This window comes from Sorex fumeus, unplaced genomic scaffold (genome assembly GCF_029834395.1).
Source record: "Sorex fumeus unplaced genomic scaffold, SorFum_2.1 ptg000166l, whole genome shotgun sequence".
In the NCBI taxonomy this organism is placed as follows: domain Eukaryota; kingdom Metazoa; phylum Chordata; class Mammalia; order Eulipotyphla; family Soricidae; genus Sorex; species Sorex fumeus.
The window spans coordinates 4,243,211-4,250,160 of record NW_026606223.1 but is presented as its reverse complement, the minus strand read 5'-3'; positions in this window follow the sequence as shown (position 1 = coordinate 4,250,160).

Here is a 6,950-nt window from a genome sequence, read left to right as displayed (position 1 = left end):
CTTTCTTTCTTCCTTTTCTCTTTTCCTCTCTCTCCTTTTTATTGAACACATACTATATTCCTGACACTAAGAAACACTCATTGTGGTTTTAAAACTCCCCTGTGGTCTGGGGGCCAGAGAGACAGTATAGCAGATAAGGTACTTGCACTGCAGGCGGCTGACCCAGCTTCAATCCCCAGCATCTTATACGGTCCCCTGTGCACTGCCAGGAGTGATCCCTGAATGCAGGGCCGGAAGTTATCCCTCAGCACTGGCAGATGTGAGCCCCAAACAAGAAAGTAAAGTAAGTAAAGGCCCTCCCGTTGATCATCGATTTGCTCGAGCGGGCCCAGTAACGTCTCCATTGGAGACTTTGTTGTTACTGTGTCTGGCATATCGAATACTCTCGGTAGCTTGCCGGGCTCTCCGAGAGGGGTGGAGGAATCGAACTCTGGTCGGCCATGTTGGCTGCGCGCAAGGCAAACGCCCTACCCGCTGTGCTATCGCTCCAGCCCCCAAACAAAACAAACCAAAAAAATCTTGAGCAGCTAGAGGAAAAGTACAAGGGATAAGGCACTTCCGTTGCATGCTGCCAATCCTGGTTTTATCCTTGTAACCACATACATTCTCCCTAGCACTGCCAAGAATAACTGCTGAACACAGAGCCAAGAGGAATCCCCAAACACACATGGGTGTGGCCCGACCCCATCTTCCAAGTAAATGGATCACTGTCACTGTCACTGTCCTCCCGTTGTTTATTGATTTGCTCGAGCGGGCCCAGTAACATTGTGAGACTTGTTACTGTGTTTGGCATATCGAATACGTCACGGGTAGCTTGCCAGGCTTTGCCGTGCGGGTGAGATACTCTCGGTAGCTTGCTGGGCTCTCCAAGAGGGGTGGAGGAATTGAACTGGGTCGGCCGTGTCAACTGCGTGCAAGGTTAGCATAACGTTCTACCTGTTGTGCTATCGCTCGTGGGAGGTCATATATTAGAACATAAAATGTGAAGAACCATTAACATGTGTGTTTCTTGTTGGGGAGAAGGATTCGACTGTGAGCTCATATGAAAACTCCAAGTGGACAAGGCATGTAGGCTACAACAGTAAGAAGCTTAGACTCCCAGTAAGGGCAATCCAGACACAGAAGGAGCCGGGCAGAGATGATGGGGTGGGAGGCATCTTAACCTCTCAGAGGTTGGGGCACTGAGGTAGAGTGTGGGAACAGAAGGCTCTGAGAAGGGCAGGGAGCTCTGAGGGATCTGGTACGGGGTCCAGAAGGGACCCAGGAGGCACAGAGGCTATTGAGAGTCACCGGGATGTGACACTCTGTACTGTCCCTCTAGATCCCGCGTGAGTCTTTGAGGCAGGGGAGCTTGATTATTTGTCGTCACGCCCATGGGAAATGCTTCCCTCTCCAGTTGCCCACGTGGAAAGTGAATTAGGAAGGAAGTGAATCTGAATGTTCCCATCCAGAGCTGGCTGTGAGGAAGAGGAGTGAAGAAACCATGGAGGAGCGTTTAGAATGGGTACCGGAACTGAAGTCATTGCCAAAGAACTTTCCTGCAGATGCCCCTAGGAAAACTCCAGGCCATGCTCCTAGCGAGAGGTCCCCACGGAAGCAGCCCCTTTCCAATTCCTCTGATGTTTCTCACATGCCCAATAGTAGGAGCTTGACGGCATTAACTTCAGCTCCAGCTTCCCCCCTTTTTTTTCTTTCTTTGGGGACCACACCTGGTGATGCTCAGGGCTTACTCCTGGCTCTGCACTCAGGGAACACCCCTGGGAGGCTCAGGGGACCATATGGAGTGCTAGAGATCAAACCCTAGTCAGCCGAATGCAAGGCAAATAAATGCCCTACCGGCTGTTCTCGTGTTTCTGCCCCAAACTTCCCTTCCTTATCTGAAAAAGGATAAATCCAGCCTCAGTCCCAGCCTGCCTTCACAGGGACACTTCTGGACTTGCTCAATCACCCTGGGAAGCTGTGGTGCACAGTAGGTGATCAAGAAATTGTAAGCAAAAAGCAGATTTCCGGCCAGGCAGTAGCATCTGGCGTGGACTCGGCATTGCATTCTGGAGGCGCAGTCGTCCTGTAGAAATATTCTTTCTGATAGGCTGTGCATTATAGTAAATGGCATTATTCATGGATGTGTCAAAGCCATAAAATAGGAGATTTGGAGGCGATCACAGCTGTGAATGATTAATATTTTCATCCCAAGATGCCACGGAGGTAGCAAGGCTATGTTAATTATTACATGCCTGAGCCCAGCGCACTGTGGGCTTCCTCCCCAAGTGCCTGTTAATTTGCTCCTATGCTGTGCAGCTGATGGGAAAGAAACGGGCCCCCTCCACACAGTGGATCCTTGGCAGTTCTGCTTGTCCCTAATAACTGCTTTCTACTTCTGCAGAAGGAGAAATAAAACGAACATCCCCCCAGCCCAACAGCAACCACGGGGGTTTCGGCAGAAGCGTTGGGCGAGAAAAGCTTTATCAAAGATGGCTCCAAGCTTTCCTTTTTGTTGGCAATTTATTCCTCTTTTTCTTAATTTCCTTTTGAAAATTTCAGAGGCTGCATGGCAATCACGAATGCCCTCACAGGCAAATCCCATTGTCTTTGCAATTGTTTCCTTGGCTATTAAATTTTAAATTTCTCAGCATCATCTCCCTGTTCTTATTTAAAATGTATCTTTACATATATCAGTTGTTTTTTTCTAAGGGGGAGCGTGCTGTATTTGGGATGCCAGAAAAGCAACTGTCTCTATAAAAATTGGTTTAGATTTTGTCGCAATTTTTTTTAATTTTGAGGAAGTCGATTTTTTTTTTCAGCTTTTATTATTATTTTTTTTTTCATTTATTTTTTACCTTTGTCACTTTGGTGGTGGTGGCCGTAGAGGGAACTGTGAAGTGGCACCAAAATAGATTTCTGTCGTAAACATGCTGCATAAATAACAAGATATAAATATTTTTAAAAAACCATAGGTGGGTCCCCCCCAAATAACAGTGAGATAGAAAAGAGGAAGCCAGAGTCGAGAGTGATGCCCTCATCTTTGAGGTGAAATTGTGAATTTCTCTAAACCCTCGTGAGCTCTCTACGCTGAACCAATTCCTCCTACAATTTCCGTAAATCTCGCTATTCAGATGATTTCATGAGGCTCCGTCTCTGTTGAAAAATCTAGTTGAGGCTGCCTGGCAGTCTGAGAAGAGGAAGATCTATTAATTTAATCATTTGTATGAATCATGTCTAAATGATCTCAGCAGAGAAAATGTGCTAGCCATTTAAATCCCATCATTACATATTATATAATAATTACTGCTAATTCTAGTTTGGATGGGCCCCCATTTGGCTCCCCGTCCCCTAAAAGTGGAGGGTAGGCTGACCCCGGCGCCTGCCACCTCCCCAGCTTGGGGGGTTCCTTTGGCCCTGCGTATTAGGGACTTAATAGCCACATTCAGCGGTGCAGCTCGCCAACTTCAGTCTGTTTTGTGCTGGTAATTAGTATTCATTGGGTGAGCGTGGAGTTCATCCTCTACCGGAACGAAGCCTAATGTTAATCACTGTATGTCTTCCTCCCTTTGACTCTGATCTGTCAGCGTCGTGTGGCTGGTCCCATACCTAATTCCGTGCCCTTACCCGCCAACTAGCACCTCCACACCGCTCGGTGTCAGAATTAGAAACTTTTGACAGATCTGTAATCACGCCGTTCTCATCAGCTCTGTGCATGTTAGTCATTTCATTTCCACATTCGAACAGTTAATATGCCTTAATTCCTCTCACTTTGTGAATATTTAATTCCTCCCTTTTCAACATCATTTTTAGGTTGTGTGAATCATTTTCCAAGCCTTTGCTCTGCGCCTCGCACTCTCAGCTGCATATTTTATGAAGTGGCACACTGGAGTCTCCAAGGGCTCTTGATCAAAATGGAACTGGCAGCCTGCTCATTAGCTGTTTACCTGGCGCGGGCCGTGTCCCCGGCAGGGGCCGGCTCCCCTTTGCTCTGGACACCGTGAGTCTCTGACATCTCCCCAGCCCCGGCTGTCTGGAAGACACCCGCCCGCCCGGGGTGTGCCTGGCTCTCCTCTTCGGCAGAGGTTCTGGGCATCTTGCTGTTGGGACTCTTCCCACTCGACCTTCCCGGCAGTTTTGCTCTGGAAGTGGAGACACTGAAGTGTTAGCAAATTAGCACCTCCAAGGATAATGGAGATGCCCTGGAAGGACATTGTCTAGAGGTCAGGATATTTGACCTTCTAGACTTTGGCAGATTCCAGAAACCGAACCTATCCTGTGATGAGAGAATCAGCTTTCTTGCCCTACCTGCACCTGGGGCTTCCTGGAATCACAGATATGTAGTTTGGAAACCAAAAAAAAAAAAAAAAACCTCAGGAAAGTCAGGTAGGTTTAGTGCTCTTTTGGAAGAAAGCCAGGTCTTGCCTAGTGTCCAGGCCTTGAAAGTGGATGAGAAGACCTTTGTGGGGTTACTGAGAGCAGCTGGCACCCTTCTCTGCATTTATGGAGAAATTGGGCAAAGAGAACAAGACTTCGACCAGGGGGTCCAACAGTTTGGCTTGGACATCTAACTCCTACCTGGGCCTCAAGCCTGCTTCTCATGTTCCACTAAGACTCATGTGTAAGGATTCAGGAGTGCCACTTCTCTTGGGCAACCAAAGGCGTAGTGGTCTTGTGCCTTCACTGCCCTCCTGTTGTTTATCGATTTTGCTCGAGCAGGTCCAGTAACGTCTCCATTTTGAGACATCTTGTTACTGTGTTTGGCATATCAAATACGTCACGGGGAGCTTGCCAGGCTTTGCCTTCATACTGGATGAAAATGGTTGAACGTCTGGGACTATGATAGATAGATAGATTTGGCCTTCCCTGCATTGTATTCAGCTGGTTCCATGAGTCTGCACTCCTAATCTGGCCTCTATATGCATTGGATTTTGCTCCTTTGGATAAAACCTAAGAGCTTTGGCTTGACAGCAGATTCATGGCCCGGTTATATTAGCTCATGGGTCTTTGATCTGAGGCAGGATAAAAGCCTTGGCCTCAGGGTTAGCACCTGTAACTTGGGGGTAACCAAAGCAGACTAGGGCAATAATCAGGTGCTAGCGGGTAACGAACAAGATGAACACAGAGGGAATGCACACAGATGGCTCTGGGCAGGCCTGAGACACCTTAACTGTTTGAGGAAAGTGTATGTTCTTTTGCTATTGCTGGTTCTATTACTGGATTTTGCAGAAAAATAAAGGGGAGGCCCGTGTTTCCTGGCGAGTGAATGTCCAACAGAATCTGTGTGAATTAAAGCAATCAAAGGAGAAAATTAGTGGCAGTAAGGAAAGTAATTTTAGAATGCATCTTGGAAACCAGTGTTGGGGTGTTCCCAAAGCAATTCAGTGGCCCACTGGTGCCACTGGTGGTGCTGGGAGCAGGGGCAGCATTCTTTTCCCGGGGTTGGGGTGTGGGGCAGATAATCTGATGTTCCTCCTTGCATTAGGACATCCTCTCACATGTTTTTTAAGTTCTCCCAACTTAAACTTCTGTCTATAGGGCCCTTGTAGTAGCGGCTGCTTCCTCAAGTTTTTTATCTTGCTGAAACAGCTTTATCCTATAGTAGCCTGATGTCACTGGGGCTTTATCAGCAGGCAAAAATGATATACTCTTAATACCTGGTATTTACTCAGCATTTTCCTTCTACACAGTTCAAAGGTACTGGCTGGCTCTTAGAGATGGAGGCATTGGTATTAATGAAGATGAAGTTATGCCACAGGAAACAAAGGTCCATGCTTTTTCTTAGCGTTTTCCCCCTTTTGAAAGCCGACTCCTATAATCTACCTGCTCAGGGGTGCCAGAAGGAGACATTGGGGTTGCTCTGTGGTGATTCCGCAAGGTGGAAGCTTGATTCTGAGTGGTTGGGAGGACATGGGGCATCTTGGATCAGCCCTTAATGCTTCCTGGAACTTGGGCTGCAGCAAGCATGTCTCTCGTTATTTCTATGTTTTCTGGGGAGCCACACCTTGCTGTGCATGGGGCTCAGTTCTGGTGATTGTTTGGGATGTGGGGAAGAATTGAACACAGGTGCTGCATGCAAGGCAAGCTCCTTCCTTGTTGTACTAGCTCTCTGGTTCCCCAAGCATGCCTGGGAAAGATGTTTCATTGAATGAAGGGGGATATCAGGCTGTAGGAGTGTGAGAAAGCTGGCAGATACTGCAAGTAACCAATAATCAGAACAGGGCTCTTTCCCGATCCAGGCTCTCCAAAAGGCAAGAGGCAGGAAAGGTAGACAGACCCCAGAGATAGTGGATAAGGTTGCATGGATATGGATACCAGATCTGCAGGGGTCCTAGTCAGTAAAACCTTCTATAGAGGGAGCTGGGTGGCGGAAGCACTCTCTCTCTCTCTCTCTCTCTCTCTCTCTCTCTCTCTCTCTCTCTCTCTCTCTCTCCCTCTCTTTCCTTCCTTTGTTTCCTCTCCTGGAAGACCTCTAATTAGCTAGACCTCCCAGGAAGGGAGGCTCCATGGACATTGAGGCAAATGTTTCTAAGGGACCCCGAGAGCTTTCATCCCTTTTCCAAGCCTCAGTTTCCTTGTTTGACAGCAAGAGTGGCCAGCAACCAGCACCAGAGTGTCAGGTGAAGATGGAGGGAAAGGGTTGGTGGTCACAGGCACAAAGTCCATGACTTCCTCAGATGAACACCATGGGGACAGAGGGTCAAACCACAGGAGCCAAGAAAGATGGTTCCCAAGTTATGGTTTCAAATGATAAGATTAAGCTCAACAGTCTTTAACCAATTCCACATGAAGGCTGATATTATGGGAATAAATCCAGTTGTAACCCACTCTCATTTAATTCGTTAAGATTTATGGTATTGCTTTGTTTTTCTAGATAAGCAATATATTTTTTTTGCTTTTTGGGGCACACCCAGCGATGCTCAGGGGTTACTCTGGGCTCTGCACTGAGGAATTACTCCTGGGAGTGCTTG